The sequence below is a fragment of the Pseudophryne corroboree genome, chromosome 6 (assembly GCF_028390025.1).
Source record: "Pseudophryne corroboree isolate aPseCor3 chromosome 6, aPseCor3.hap2, whole genome shotgun sequence".
NCBI lineage: Eukaryota > Metazoa > Chordata > Amphibia > Anura > Myobatrachidae > Pseudophryne > Pseudophryne corroboree.
In genome coordinates, this window is record NC_086449.1 from 292,135,275 (window position 1) to 292,151,769 (window position 16,495).

The window sequence follows — 16,495 nt, forward strand, 5'->3', positions numbered from 1 at the left end:
ATATACATGTACAGCTGTGCACTGTACATGTATATAAAGAGCCCCCGCCATGTTTTTAAGAATTTTGAGCGGGACAGAAGCCCGCCGCCGAGGGGGCGGGGCTTCTCCCTCAGCACTCACCAGCGCCATTTTTCTCCACAGCACCGCTGAGAGGAAGCTCCCCGGACTCTCCCCTGCTTGATACCACGGTGAAAGAGGGTTTTAAAGTAGATGGGGGGCACATAATTGGCGCATATACATACTTGAAAAGCGCTACTGAGTAAACATTCTGTGTTTTTTCCTGGGTCATATAGCGCTGGGGTGTGTGCTGGCATACTCTCTGTCTCTCCAAAGGGCCTGGTGGGGAACCTGTCTTCAGAAAAGAGCTTCCCTGTGTGTGTGTGGTGTGTCGGTACGCCGACACCTGACTGGATGGATATGTGGAATGTTTTCAGTGCTAATGTTAATTTATTGCACAAAAGATTAGACAAAGCTAAAGCTAGGGTACAGTCAGGGAGTCAACCCATGTCTGTCCAAATGTCGCCGGGACCTTCGGGGTCTCAGAAGCGCCCACTATCCCAAATAGTAGACACAGATACCGACACGGATTCAGACTCCAGTGTCAACTACGATTATGCAAAATTACAGCCAAAAGTGGCTAAATGTATTCGATATATGATTATTGCAATAAAAGATGTTTTGCATATCACAGAGGAACCCCCTGTCCCTGACACGAGGGTACACATGTATAAGGGAAAGAAACCTGAGGTCACCTTTCCCTCCTCACATGAGCTGAACGAATTATGCGAAAAAGTGTGGGAAACTCCAGACAAAAAAACGGCAGATTCCCAAAAGGATTCTTATAGCGTATCCTTTCCCGCCAAAGGACAGAATACGGTAGGAATCCTCCCCTAGGGTAGACAAGGCTTTGACACGCTTATCAAAAAAGATAGCGCTCCCATCCCAAGATACGGCTACCCTCAAGGATCCTGCTGACCGCAAGCAGGAGGTTACCTTGAAGTCCATTTACACACATTCTGGTACGTTACTCAGACCGGCAATTGCGTCGGCCTGGGTTTGTAGTGCTGTAGCAGCATGGACAGATTCCTTATCAGTGGATATTGAGACCCTTGATAAAGATACCATTTTAATGATCCTAGGGCACATAAAAGATGCTGTCTTATATATGAGGGAATTTACTGGGTTCCAGAATAAACGCTATGTCTATTTCTGCTAGGCGAGTCTTATGGACCCGACAGTGGTCAGGTGATGCCGACTCAAAGAGACATATGGAGTTTGCCTTACAAGGGTGAGGAATTGTTTGGAGAGGGCCTCTCGGACCTCGTCTCCACAGCTACGGCAGGTAAATCAAATTTTTTGCCTTATATTCCCTCACAATCTAAGAAAGCGCCTCATTATCAAATGCAGTCCTTTCGTTCAAATAAAAGCAAAAGAGTACGTTGATTGTCCTTTTTTGCCAGAGGTAAGGGCAGAGGGAAAAAGCTGCACAACACAGCTAGTTCCCAGGAACAGAAGTCCTCCCCGGCCTCTGCAAAATCCACCGCATGACGCTGGGGCTCCCCTGAGGGAGTCCGCTCCAGTGGGGGCACGTCTTCGACTTTTCAGCCACATCTGGGTTCACTCACAGGTGGATTCCTGGGCAATAGAAATTGTTTCCCAGGGATACAAGCTGGAATTCGAAGAGGTGCCTCCTCGCCGGTTTTTCAAATCGGCGCTACCGACTTCTCCCCTGAAAAGGGAGATAGTGTTACATGCGATTCACAAATTGTGTCTTCAACAAGTGGTGGTCGAGGTTCTCCTGCTTCAAAGAGGGAAGGGGTACTACTCAACTCTGTTTGTGGTCCCGAAACCGGACGGTTCGGTCAGACCCATTTTGAATTTAAAATCCCTGAACCTTTACTTAAAACGGTTCAAATTCAAAATGGAATCGCTCAGAGCGGTCATCGCCAGCCTGGAAGGGGGGGATTTTATGGTATCTCTGGATATAAAGGATGCATACCTGCATGTTCCCATATATCCTCCTCATCAGGCGTACCTGAGATTTGCGGTACAGGATTGTCATTACCAGTTTCAGACGTTGCCGTTTGGGCTTTCCACGGCCCTGAGAATTTTCACCAAGGTAATGGCGGAAATGATGGTGCTCTTGCGCAAGCAGGGTGTCACAATTATCCCGTACTTGGACGATCTCCTCATAAAAGCGAGATCACGGGAGAAGTTGCTGAACAGCGTATCACTTTCACTGAAGGTGTTACAGCGACACGGCTGGATTCTCAATATTCCAAAGTCGCAGCTGAATCCTACGACTCGTCTGCCCTTCTTGGGCATGATTCTGGACACAGACCAGAAAAGGGTTTTTCTTCCGATAGAAAAAGCGCAGGAACTCATGACTCTAGTCAAGAACCTGTTGAAGCCAAAACAAGCGTCAGTACATCATTGCACTCAAGTCCTGGGAAAAATGGTGGTGACGTACGAAGCCATTCCCTTCGGCAGGTTCCATGCAAGGACTTTCCAATGGGACCTATTGGACAAATGGTCCGGGTCACATCTGCAAATGCATCATTCTCCTGTGGTGGCTGCAGAGTGCTCACCTTCTAGAGGGCCGCAGGTTCGGCATTCAGGATTGGATCCTGGTGACCACGGACGCGAGCCCCTGAGGTAGGGGAGCAGTCACACAGGGAAGAAATTTCCAAGGCCTTTGGTCAAGTCAAGAGACTTGTCTTCCCATCAACATCCTGGAACTAAGGGCCATATACAACGCCCTACGTCAAGCGGAGACCTTACTTCGCGACCGACCATTTCTGATCCAGTCAGACAACGTCACCGCAGTAGCTCATGTAAGCCGCCAGGGCGGCACAAGGAGCAGAGTGGCGATGGCGGAAGCCACCAGAAATCTTTGCTGGGCGGAGGAATCATGTAAGCGCACTGTCAGCAGTGTTCATTCCGGGAGTGGACAACTGGGAAGCAGACTTCCTCAGCAGACACGACCTGCATCCGGGAGAGTGGGGTCTTCATCAGGAAGTCTTCGCACAGATTGCAAGTCGGTGGGGACTGCCCCAAATAGACATGATGGCGTCCAGTCTCAACAAAAAGCTACAAAGGTATTGCGCCAGGTCAAGAGATCCTCAGGCGGTAGCTGTGGACGCCCTAGTGACACCGTGGGTGTTCCAGTCGGTCTATGTATTTCCTCCTCTTCCTCTCATACCCAAGGTGTTGCAAATAATAAGAAAAAGAGGAGTGAGAACAATACTCATTGTTCCGGATTGGCCACGAAGGACCTGGTATCCGGATCTGCAGGAAATGCTCACAGAAGATCCGTGGCCTCTTCCTCTAAGACAGGACCTGTTGCAACAGGGTCCCTGTCTGTTCCAAGACTTACCGCGGCTGCGTTTGACGGCATAGCGGTTGAACGCCGGATCCTAGCGGAAAAAGGTATTCCGGATGAGGTAATTCCTATGCTAATAAAGGCTAGGAAGGACGTGACATCTAAACATTATCACCGAATATGGCGAAAATATGTTTCTTGGTGTGAGGCCAGGAATGCTCCTACGGAAGAATTCCATCTAGGCCGTTTTCTTCACTTCCTACAAACTGGAGTAAACTTGGGCCTAAAATTAGGCTCCATTAAAGTTCAGATTTCGGCCTTATCCATTTTCTTTCAAAAAGAATTGGCCTCTCTACCTGAAGTACAGACTTTTGTGAAGGGAGTACTGCATATTCAGCCTCCTTTTGTACCTCCGGTGGTGCCTTGGGAACTTAACGTGGTGTTAAGTTTCCTTAAGTCACATTGGTTTGAACCACTTAGAACAGTGGAGTTGAAATATCTCACTTGGAAGGTGGTCATGTTGTTAGCCTTGGCTTCGGCTAGGCGAGTTTCGGAATTAGCGGCTTTATCACATAAAAGCCCCTATCTGGTTTTCCATATGGATAGAGCGGAATTGCGGACCCGTCCTCCATTCCTACCGAAGGTGGTCTCATCCTTTCATATGAACCAACCTATTGTCGTGCCTGTGGCTACACGTGACTTGGAGGATTCCGAGTCCCTTGATGTGGTCAGGGCTTTGAAAATTTACGTGGCCAGAACGGCTAGGATCAGAAAAACAGAAGCACTGTTTGTCCTGTATGCAGCCAACAAGGTCGGCGGCCCTGCTTCACAGCAGACTATTGCTCGCTGGATCTGTAACACGATTCAGCAGGCGCATTCTACGGCAGGATTGCCGTTACCAAAATCGGTTAAGGCCCATTCCACTAGGAAGGTGGGCTCGTCTTGGGCGGCTGCCCGAGGGGTCTCGGCACTACAGCTGTGCCGAGCTGCTACTTGGTCGGGGTCAAACACCTTTGCAAAGTTCTATAAGTTTGATACCCTGGCTGAGGAGGACCTCCTGTTTGCTCAATCGGTGCTGCAGAGTCATCCGCACTCTCCCGCCCGTTGGTCCTTACGGAGTCCCAGCATCCTCTAGGACGTTATAGAAAATAAGATTTTAAACCTACCGGTAAATCTTTTTCTCGTAGTCCGTAGAGGATGCTGGGCGCCCGTCCCAAGTGCGGACTTCTTCTGAAAGACTTGTATATAGTTTTGCTTACATAAGGGTTATGTTATAGTTTTCATCGGTCTTGGACTGATGCTATGTTGTTTTCATACTGTTAACTGGTTAGTATATCACAAGTTATACGGTGTGATTGGTGTGGCTGGTATGAATCTTGCCCTTGGAATAACAAAAATCCTTTCCTCGTACTGTCCGTCTCCTCTGGGCACAGTTTCTCTGACTGAGGTCTGGAGGAGGGGCATAGAGGGAGGAGCCAGTGCACACCCAGATCCAAAGTCTTTCTTAAAGTGCCCATGTCTCCTGCGGAGCCCGTCTATTCCCATGGTCCTTACGGAGTCCCAGCATCCTCTACGGACTACGAGAAAAAGATTTACCGGTAGGTTTAAAATCTTATTTTTTCTCTGTGATTTTCAGTCACGACATACCTCTTGAATCCTCTGTTTGTGCTATCACAGGGGGTTCTTGCTTAGGTATTATGCTGCTAATATTGGGGGTCATTCAGAGTTGATTGCTCGCTGACGTTTTTCGCAGCATAACGATCAGGCTAAAAAATAAGATTTTACTCACCGGTAAATCTATTTCTCGTAGTCCGTAGTGGATGCTGGGGACTCCGTAAGGACCATGGGGATTAGCGGCTCCGCAGGAGACTGGGCACAACTAAAGAAAGCTTTAGGACTACCTGGTGTGCACTGACTCGTCCCACTAAGACCCTCCTCCAGACCTCAGTTAGGATACTGTGCCTGGAAGAGCTGACATAATAAGGAAGGATTTTGAATCCTGGGTAAGACTCATACCAGCCACACCAATCACACCGTGTAACTCGTGATACTATACCCAGTTAACAGTATGATAACAACTGAGCCTCTCAACAGATGGCTCAACAATAACCCTTTAGTTAGGCAATAACTATATACAAGTATTGCAGACAATCCGCACTTGGGATGGGCGCCCAGCATCCACTACGGACTACGAGAAATAGATTTACCGGTGAGTAAAATCTTATTTTCTCTAACGTCCTAAGTGGATGCTGGGGACTCCGTAAGGACCATGGGGATTATACCAAAGCTCCCAAACGGGCGGGAGAGTGCGGATGACTCTGCAGCACCGAATGAGCAAACTCTAGGTCCTCCTCAGCCAGGGTATCAAACTTGTAGACTCTTGCAAGAGTGTTTGAACCCGACCAAGTAACAGCTCGGCCAATTTGTAAAGCCGAGACCCCTCGGGCAGCCGCCCAAGAAGAGCCCACTTTCCTCGTGGAATGGGCTTTCACAGATTTAGGGTGCGGCAGTCCAGCCGCAGAATGTGCAAGTTGAATCGTGCTACAGATCCAGCGACCAATAGTCTGCTTAGAAGCAGGAGCACCCAGCTTGTTGGGTGCATACAGGTTAAATAGCGAGTCAGTTTTCCTGACTCCAGCCGTCCTGGAAACATATACTTTCCAGGGCCCTGACTACGTCCAGAAACTTGGAATCCTCCAAGTCCCAAGTAGCCGCAGGCACCACAATAGGTTGGTTCACATGAAAAACTGCTACCACCTTAGGAAGGAATTGGGAACAAGTCCTCAATTCCGCCTTATCCATATAAAATACAGATAAGGGCTTTTGACAAAGCCGCCAATTCTGATACACGCCTGGCCGACGCCAAGGCCCACAGCATGACCACTTTTCACGTGAGGTATTGTAGCTCCACGGATTTAAGTGGCTCAACTCAATGCGACTTCAGGAAATCCAACACTACGTTGAGATCCCACGGTGCCACTGGAGGCACAAACGGGGGCTGCCTATGCAGCACTCCCTTAACAAAAGTCTGAACTTCTGGCAGTGAAGCCAGTTCTATTTTGGAAGACAATCGATAGAGCCGAAATCTGGACCTTAATGGAACCCAATTTTAGGCCCATAGTCACCTCTGACTTGTAGGAAGTGCAGAAATCGACCTAGCTGAAATTCCTCCTTTGGGGCCTTACTGGCCTCACAGCACGCAACATATTTCCGCCATATGCGGTGATAATGGTTTGCGTTCACTTCTTTCCTAGCTTTAAATAGCGTAGGGATAACTTCCTCCGGAATGCCCTTTTCCTTCAGGATCCGGCGTTCAACCGTCATGCCGTCAAACGCAGCCGCGGTACGTCTTGAAACAGACAGGCCCCCTGCTGCAGCAGGTCCTGTCTGAGCGGCAGAGGCCATGGGTCCTCTGAGATCATTTCTTGAAGTTCTGGGTACCAAGCTCTTCTTGGCCACCCGGAACAATGAGTATAGTTCTTACTCCTCTCCTTCTTATTATTCTCATTACCCTGGGTATGAGAGGCAGAGAAGGGAACACATACACCGACTGGTACACCCACGGTGTTACCAGAGCGTCCACAGCTATCGCCTGAGGGTCCCTTGACCTGGCGCAATATCTTTGTAGCTTTTTGTTGAGGCGGGACGCCATCCTGTCCACCTGTGGCCTTTCCCCACGGTGTACAATCATTTGGAAGACTTCTGGATGAAGTCCCCACTCTCCCGGGTGGAGGTCGTGTCTGCTGAGAAAGTCTGCTTCTCAGTTGTCCACTCCGGGAATGAACACTTCTGACAGTGCTAACACATGATTTTCCGCCCATCGGAGAATCCTTGTGGCTTCTGCCATCGCCATCCTGCTTCTTGTGCCGTCCTGTCGGTTTACATGAGCGACCGCCGTGATGTTGTCTGACTGGATCAGCACCGGCCGGTGTTGAAGCAGGGGTCTAGCCTGACTTAGGGCATTGTAAATGGCCCATAGTTCCAGAACATTTATGTGTAGGGAAGTCTCCTGACTTTTCCATAGGCCTTGGAAGTTTCTTCCCTGTGTGACTGCCCCCCAGCTTTGAAGGCTGGCCTCCGTGGTCACCAGGACCCAGTCCTGTATGCCGAATCTGCGGCCCCCTAGAAGATGAGCACTCTGCAGTCACCACCACAACGACACCCTGGCCCTTGGAGACAGGGTTATCCGCCGATGCATCTGAGGATGCGACCTGGACCACTTGTCCAACAGATCCCACTGGAAGATCCTTGCATGGGACTTGGCGAATGGAAATTCTTCGTAAGAAGCTACCATCTTTCCCAAGGCTCGCGTGCATTGATGCACCGATACCTGTATTTGTATTAGGAGGTCTCCGTCTAGAGACGCCAACTCCTTGGACTTCTCCTCCGGGAGAAACCCTTTTTATCCTGTTCTGTGTCAAGAACCATACCCAGGAACAGTAGACGCGTCGTAGGAACCAGCTGCGACTTTGGAATATTCAGAATCCAGCCGTGCTGTTGTAGCACTTCCCGAGATAGTGCTACTCCGACAAACAACTGCTCCCTGGACCTCGCCTTTATAAGGAGATCGTCCAAGTACGGGATAAGTACTTCGGCCATTACCTTGATAAATACCCTCGGTGCCGGGGACAGACCAACGGCAACGTCTGGAATTGGTAATGACAATCCTGTACCACAATTTTGAGGTACACCTGGTGAAGAGGGTAAATAGGGACATGCAGGTAAGTATCCTTGATGTCCAGTGATACCCTGAAATTTTTCAGGCTTGCAATAATCGCCCTGAGCGATTCCATTTTGAACTTAAACCTTCGTATATAAGTGTTCAAGGATTTCAATTTTAGAATGGGTCTCACCGAACCGTCTGGTTTCGGTACCACAACATTTTGGAATAGTAACCCCGGCCTTGTTGAAGGAGGGGTACCTTGATTTCACCTGCTGGAAGTACAGCTTGTGAATTGCCGCCAGTACTACCTTTCTCCGAGGGCAGCAGGCAAGGGTGATGTGAGGCAACGGCGAGGGGGAGTCGTCTCGAACTCCAGCCTGTATCCCTGTGATACTACTTGCAGAACCTAGGGATCCACCTGTGGGCAAGCCCACTGGTCCCTGCAGTTCCCGAGACGCGCCCCCACCGCACCTGTCTCCACCTGTGGAGCCCCAGCGTCATGCGGTGGACTCAGAGGAAGCGAGGGAAGATATTTGATCCTGGGAACTGGCTGACTGGTGCAGCTTTTTCCTTCTTCCCTTGTCTCTGTACAGAAAGGAAGCGCCTTTGACCCGCTTGCTTTTCTGAAGCCGAAAGGACTGTACCTGAAAATACGGTGCTTTCTTAGGCTTTTGTGAGGAAACCCGAGGTAAAAATTTTTCTTCCCAGCTGTTGCTGTGGATACGAGGTCCCTGGCGGGAAAGGGTACGCCATCAGTAACTTTTTAGAAATTACCAGTTTCTTATCGGGGGAAACCACGCTTCTTTACACACTTCATTCATTCATCTGATGGGGGAACAAAACACTGGCTGCTTTTTCTCCCCAAAAATAAAACCCCTTTTATGTGGTACTTGGGTTCATGTCAGAAAATGCGTAACACATTTTTCATTGCCGAGATCATGTAACGGATGTTCCTAGTGGATTGTGCATATGTCTCAACCTCGTCGACACTGGAGTCAGACTCCGTGTCGACATCTGTGTCTGCCATCTGAGGTAACGGGCGTTGTTTGAGCCCCTGATGGCCTTTGAGACGCCTGGGCAGGCGCGGGCTGAGAAGCCGGCTGTCCCACAGCTGTTACGTCATCCAGCCTTTTATGTAAGGAGTTGACACTGTCGGTTAATACCTTCCACCTATCCATCCACTCTGGTGTCGGCCCCACAGGGGGCGACATCCCATTTATCGGCCTCTGCTCCGCCTCCACGTAACCTTCCTCATCCAACATGTCGACACAGCCGTACCGACACACCGCACACACACAGGGAATGCTCTGACTGAGGACAGGACCCCACAAAGTCCTTTGGGGAGACCGAGAGAGAGTATGCCAGCACACACCAGAGCGCTATATAATGCAGGGATTAACACTATAACTGAGTGATTTTTTCCCCCAAATAGCTGCTTGTATACATATATTTGCACCTAAATTTAGTGCCCCCCCTCTCTTTTTAACCCTTTGAGCCTGAAAACTACAGGGGAGAGCCTAGGGAGCGGTCTTCCAGCTGCACTGTGAAGAGAAAATGGCGCCAGTGTGCTGAGGGAGAAGCCCCGCCCCTTTTTCGGCGGACTTTCTCCCGCTTTTTCTGGAATACTGGCAGGGGTAATTTTACATCTATATAGCCTCTAGGACTATATATGATGTAGATTTGCCAGCCAAGGTGTCATATATCGCCCTCAGGGCGCCCCCCCCAGCGCCCTGCACCCATCAGTGACCGGAGTGTGAGGTGTACATGAGGAGCAATGGCGCACAGCTGCAGTGCTGTGCGCTACCTTGGTGAAGACCGAAGTCTTCTGCCGCCGATTTTCCGGACTCTTCATGCTTCTGGCTCTGTAAGGGGGACGGCGGCGCGGCTCCGGGAACGAACACCAAGGTCGGGTCCTGCGGTCGATCCCTCTGGAGCTAATGGTGTCCAGTAGCCTAAGAAGCCCAAACTACCACCTGTTAGGTAGGTTCGCTTCTTCTCCCCTTAGTCCCTCGCTGCAGTGAGTCTGTTGCCAGCAGATCTCACTGTAAAATAAAAAACCTAAATATACTTTCTTTCTAGGAGCTCAGGAGAGCCCCTAGTGTGCATCCAGCTCAGCCGGGCACAAGAATCTAACTGAGGTCTGGAGGAGGGTCTTAGTGGGAGGAGCCAGTGCACACCAGGTAGTCCTAAAGCTTTCTTTAGTTGTGCCCAGTCTCCTGCGGAGCCGCTAATCCCCATGGTCCTTACGGAGTCCCCAGCATCCACTTAGGACGTTAGAGAAATCGTCTGTTCTGCGCATGCGTATGGGCCGCAGGGTGCACGCGCCAAGTAATTGCACACAAAAGTAAGCAATTTTACACAGGGGCGAGCAACGCTTTTCAGTCATGCTGCTGATCGGTGAGTGATTGACAGGAAGTGGGTGTTTCTGGGCGGAAACCGACAGTTTTCCGGGAGTGTGCTAAAAAACGCAGTCAGGCTAAAACGCAGGAGTGGCTGGAGAAACGGGGGAGTGGCTGGCCGAACGCAGGGCGTGTTTGTGACGTCAAACCAGGAACTAAACAGTCTGCAGTGATCGCAATCTAGGAGTAGGTCTGGAGCTACTCAGAAACTGCAGGAAAAGATTTTCGAGCAATTCTACTAATCTTTCGTTCGCACTTCTGCTAAGCTAAGATACACTCCCAGAGGGCGGCGGCTTAGCGTTTGTACTGCTGCTAAAAGCAGCTAGCGAGCGATCAACTTGGAATGTGGGCCATTGTTCTGTGTTGCCCGTGGTTCTCGCTTTCATATCATGTCAGCTTCCAGGGGCGACGGTTCTGCGGCTGATCCCACACTACGTGGTGGTGACGCTGCAGACATATTGGAGGAAAACATAACTGGCACTTTAAGAGTTTAACAGTGTGGGCTGGCCCCTTCCTCTATACCCCTCCTACCAGACTCAGTCTAGAAACTGTGCCCGAGGAGACAGACAACTTCGAGAGAAGGATTTTACACAGATAGTGGCGAGACTCACACCAGCTCACACAAACTAGGCAAACCAAGCTAACTAGCTTCAAAACTCAGTAACAGCTGAATAACATTACTGAACCCAGTAATAACGCAGTACTCAACGAAGAACAAAGCAGTACTGAATCAAGTAACCACTGCAGGATAACGAAGCGCTGGGCAGGCGCCCAGCATCCTCTACGGACTACAAGAAAAGGATTTATCGGTAGGTAATTAAAATCCTATTTTCTTTTACGTCCTAGAGGATGTTGGGGTCCACATTAGTACCATGGGGATGTACTAAAGCTCCCAAAACGGGAGGGAGAGTGCGGAGGCTCCTGCAGAACTTATTGACCAAACCTAAGGTCCTCGGAGGCCAAAGTATCGAACCTGCAGAATTTTGCAAATGTGTTCGACCCAGACCAAATAGCCGCTCGGCAAAGCTGTAAAGCCGAGACACCCCAGGCAGCCGCCCAGGAAGAACCCACCTTACGAGTAGAGTGGGCCTTAACAGATTTTGGACACAGCAGTCCTGCCACAGAATACGCATGCTGGATAGTGAACCTGATCCAGCGAGAGATCGTCTGCTTAGAAGCAGGACACCCAAGTTTCTTGGGATCATACAGGACAAACAGAGAGTCCGATTTTCTGTGACGAGCAGTCCTCTTCGCATAGATTTTCAGAGCCCTTACAACATCCAAGGACTTTGACGGAATTGAGGAGTCCGTAGCCACTGGCACCACAATAGGTTGGTTGATATGAAAAGCCCAAACAACCTTCGGAAGAAACTGCTGACGTGTCCGGAGCTCAGCTCTATCTTCATGGAAGATCAAATAGGGGCTTTTACAGGCCAAAGCCCCCAACTCCAACACACGTCGAGCAGAAGCTAAGGCCAAGAAAGTGACAGCCTTCCACGTGAGAAACTTGACTTCAACCTCCTGTAGAGGCTCGAACCTTTTCGATTGGAGGAACTGTAACACCACGTTAAGATCCCATGGCGCCGTCGGCAGCACAAAGGGAGGCTGGATGTGCAGAACTCCTTTCAAGAAAGTCTGACCCTCAGGGAGGGAAGCCAGCTGTTTCTGGAAGAAAATGGATAAGGCCGAAATCTGGACCTTTACATAGCCACACCTGCTTGCAGGAAGAGGAGAAACCATCCCAGTTGAAACTTCACCGTAGGAAACTTCTTGGATTCACACCAAGATACATACTTTTTCCAAATGCTTTAGTAATGTTTAGACGTTACTCCTTTCCTAGCCTGTATCAGGGTAGGAATAACCTTCCGAGCTAATATCTGGCGTTTAACCTCCATGCCGTCAAACGTAGCCGCAGTAAGTCTTGATAAGCGAACGGCCCCTGTTGTAACAGGTCCTCCCGAAGAGGAGGAGGCCTCGGATCTTCCAGCAATAGCCCCAGAAGATCTGCATACCAAGCCCTTCTTGGTCAGTCCGGAGCAATGAGGATTGCCTGAACTCTTGTTCTCCTTATGAGCTTTAGAATCCTTGGAATGAGTGGAAGTGGAGTAAACACGTACACCGACTGGAACACCCACGGAGACACCAGAGCGTCCACTGCCACTGCTTGCGGGTCTCTCGACCTGGAACAATACCTCCGAAGCTTCTTGTTGAGGCGGGAGGCCATCATGTCCATCTGAGGAACCCCCCAAAGATGTGTCACTTCTGTGAACACCTCTGGATGGAGGCCCCACTCTCCTGGATGGAGATCGTGTCTGCTGAGGAAGTCCGCTTCCCAGTTGTCCACTCCCGGAATGAAGACTGCTGACAGCGCCAACGCGTGTCTTTCTGCCCAGAGGATGATTCTCGTTACCTCTGACACTGCAGCTCTGCTCTTCGTTTCACCATGTCGGTTAATGTAGGCCACCGTCGTTACATTGTCCGACTGCACTTGAATGGCACGATCTCGCAGAAGATGTGCCGCTTGGAGAAGACCGTTGTACACAGCTCTTAGTTCCAGAACGTTTATTGGAAGACTGGATTCCAGACTTGACCACCTTCACCACTTGACCACCTTCCTTGGAAGGTTTCCCCATGAGTGACTGCGCCCCAACCCCGTGATCAGAAGGATCCAGTCCTGAATCCCGAACCTGCGGCCCTCGAGAAGGTGAGACATTTGCAGCCACCAGAGGAGTGAAATCTTTGCTTTCGGCGACAGACGTATCCTCAGGTGCATATGTAGATGAGACCCCGACCACTTGTCTAGGAGATCCAGTTGGAAGGATAGAGCATGAAATCTTCCGTACTGTAGAGCCTCGTAGGAGGCAACCATCTTCCCCAGAAGGCGAATGCACTGATGAACAGATACCTGGGCTGGCTTCAGGACATCCCGGACCATTGTTTGAATCACCAACGCTTTTTCCTCCGGTAGAAACACCCTCTGCACTTCCGTGTCGAGGATCATCCCCAGGAAAGACAATCTCCTTGTCGGCTCCAAATGTGACTTCGGAAGGTTCGGGATCCAACCATGTTCCCTGAGCAGACGAATCGTGAGAGCAATGGACTACAACAAGGTTTCCCTGGTCGATGCCTTTATCAGCAGATCGTCCAGATATGGAATTATGTTCACTCCCTGTCTGCGGAGGAGAACCATCATCTGTGCCATCACCTTGGTGAACATCCTCGGTGCCGTGTAGAGACCGAATGGCAATGCCTGAAACTGATAGTGACTAACAGTGCAAACCTGAGATAAGCCTGGTGCAACGGCCATATCGGAATGTGGAGGTACGCATCCTTGATATCCAGGGATACCAGAAACTCTCCCTCCTCTAGACCGGAGATCACCGCTCTTAGAGACTCCATTTTGAACTTGAACTCCCACAGATAAAGGTTTAACGATTTCAAGTTCAAAATCGGTTTGACCGAACCATCCGGATTCGGTACCACGAAAAGGTTTGAATAGTAACCCTTGTTTTGCATATGTGGAGGAACAGTAACAATGACTGCTGACCTTTCCAATGTTTGAATAGCTTCCTGTAGGACAGCCCTGTCTGTCAGTAAAGCTGGCAAGCCTGATTTGAAGAATCGGTGAGGCGGGACGTCACCCAGACGTGGCTGAAACATCTGAGCCTTGCACCCACCAGACCGTCCTCCAGGCTGTGCGGTCCACCGTCATGCTGAGGATTTTGAGGAACCAGAAGCAGGCTTCTGGTCCTGGGAGCCTGCAGGTGCAGACTTTTTGGATTTTGCAAGCCCACCTATAAAGAAAGTCGTAGGGGGCTTGGACTTTCTTGTCTTAGCGGTCCGAAAGGAATGCAACGCAGATGAAGAAAAAGGTTTCTTCGTAGAAGGCGTAGCCGAGGGAAGAAAAGGTGACTTACCCGCGGTTGCCGTGGAAATCCACGCATCCCCAATTAGAGCCTGACCTGTGTAGGGTAGGTTCTCCACACTTCTCCTGGATTCCGCGTCTCCCGACCATTGGCGTAGCCAGAGTCCCCTGCGAGCTGAGACAAACATGGAAGATATCCGTGCATTCAGCGTACCCAGGTCCTTCATGGATTCCACCATGAACCCTGCAGAATCCTATATGTTACGTAAAAATAGTTCAATGTCACTTCTATCCATTGTATCCAAGTCTTCTAGTAACGTGCCTGACAACTTTACTATAGTTTTTGAGATCCATGCAAAGGCAATAGTAGGCCTTAACGCCACCCCTGAAGCAGTGTATACGGATTTGAGCGTAGTGTCAATCTTACGATCAGCCGGTTCTTTTAACGCAGTAGATCCTGGGACAGGTAAAACCATCTTTTTTGACAGTCTGGAGACAGATGCGTAAACTATGGGTGGGTTTTCCAATCTCTTACTATCCTCCTCAGGGAAGGGAAAAGCAACCTCCTCTCTTGGGGATGTGGAATTTTTTCTCCGGGATTTCCCAGGATTTTTCAAATAAAGCATTTAATTCTTTAAGGTGTGTACACACGGTAAGATCTTTTCTTCCGATTCTGACTGTATAGTCAGAATCGGAAGAAAAGATAGTGCAGATCGCAAGGTGACAGTCACCTTGGGATCCCGATCCGATGCCGATGCGCGGCCCCGCGCGGTCGGCATCGGCCGAAAAAATAGGCTGTGCAGGCAAGTCAATCCTGACTATCTCTATAGAAGAGATAGTCAGGATTGACACTTAGCCAAAATCGCACAGAACCAGGATCGCAAGCACACTCATTATGTGCTTGCGATACTGGCTATGTGCCGACCCGGCCCCCCGTCGCACAGTGAGAATCGGATAAGTCCGAATCTCACCGTGTGTACACGGCCTTAGACGCAGGAAAGGTTAGCGAGGCTTTCTTATGGTCTATGAAGTAAGCCTCCTCAACATGCTCAGGTGGTGTGTCAGTAATGTTTAACACATTTCTAATGGCCTCAATCATGAGCTGCACCCCCTTAGCCAGGGATGCCGCCCCCCTCAGCACATCCCCATCACTGTCTACTGTATCAGAGTCGGTATCCGTGTCATCTTGCATAATATGGCCAAGTGCACGTTTCTTTAGGAATATGCTAGGGGATTGAGATGGAACAGAACCTGACCAAACAGCCATAGAATTCTTTCAAACCAGAGTTTCCGTCTCAGTATGAGCTACCCTAGTAGAGATCTGAGAGATCATTCCCTTAATAGAAGTTAGCCATTCTGGCTCTTTAATAGGAATCTGAGACAATACATTACATTCCTGGGTACATGGAATGGATTCCTCTGGGGAAGAAATATCCTCTGCAGCATAAGACACAGAGTCCCTGGACATGGCTATGTGAGAGAGCATACACCCACAGGAAATGTCAGACACAGTTTTTTCCCCAAGAACTTTCAGAGAAACACAGAGCTTGGAGCCACCACACACACAGCGCTTAATTAGGTAGATATAACAAAATACCTGGCGCTGACTGTGTACCCTTAATAGACTACACAGAAATTTACAGCCTCCCCTCCCCTTCTACAACCCCTTGGTACTGCACAGGATAGCTGGAGTCGTGTGGAGGGACAGCACTCCCTGTCAGCGTCTCCAGATCTGTCTCTGCAGGGAGAAAATGGTGCTGAACGCTGCTGGGTCCGCTCTGAGAAGCTCCACCCCCTGGAAATGGCGCATCTTCCCGCACTTACAACAGATTATACTGGCCTGATGATTTTGCTAACAGCGTCACCGAGGTCCCTGATAGCCTTGAGTGACCAGTGTAGGGTATCTGCGCTGGCTCAGGGCGCCACCTCACCGCGCTGTGTACCGCTGAGCTTTCCGGAGTGCAGTTAGTACTGCGCTCCTACCCTGTTGCCACCATTCACACTGGCTCCCCGCTTGTCAGGGGCGCCGGTGACTCACTCACCACCGGAATCTTCTGGCTCTGTTAGGGGGTTGCGGCTTGCTGTGGGAGTGAGCGGTCGCCTCGGGCGGCTAATAATCATTACCCTCAGGAGCTCAGTGTCCTGTCAGCGGAGATAGTGGCCATTAACCTCTCAGGGTTGGACACTACTCCCCCCATTTGTCCCACGAAGCAGGGAGGCTGTTGCCAGCAGCCTCCCTGTGCCTA

At 50.1% G+C, this 16,495-nt stretch overlaps 1 protein-coding gene across 4 annotated transcripts in view; it reads right to left on the reverse strand.

Annotated features, from left to right (window-relative positions):
* The window catches only part of CCPG1 (cell cycle progression 1), a 158,424-nt gene that overhangs the window by 37,142 nt on the left and 104,787 nt on the right, over positions 1–16,495 (reverse strand). The window lies entirely within an intron of this gene.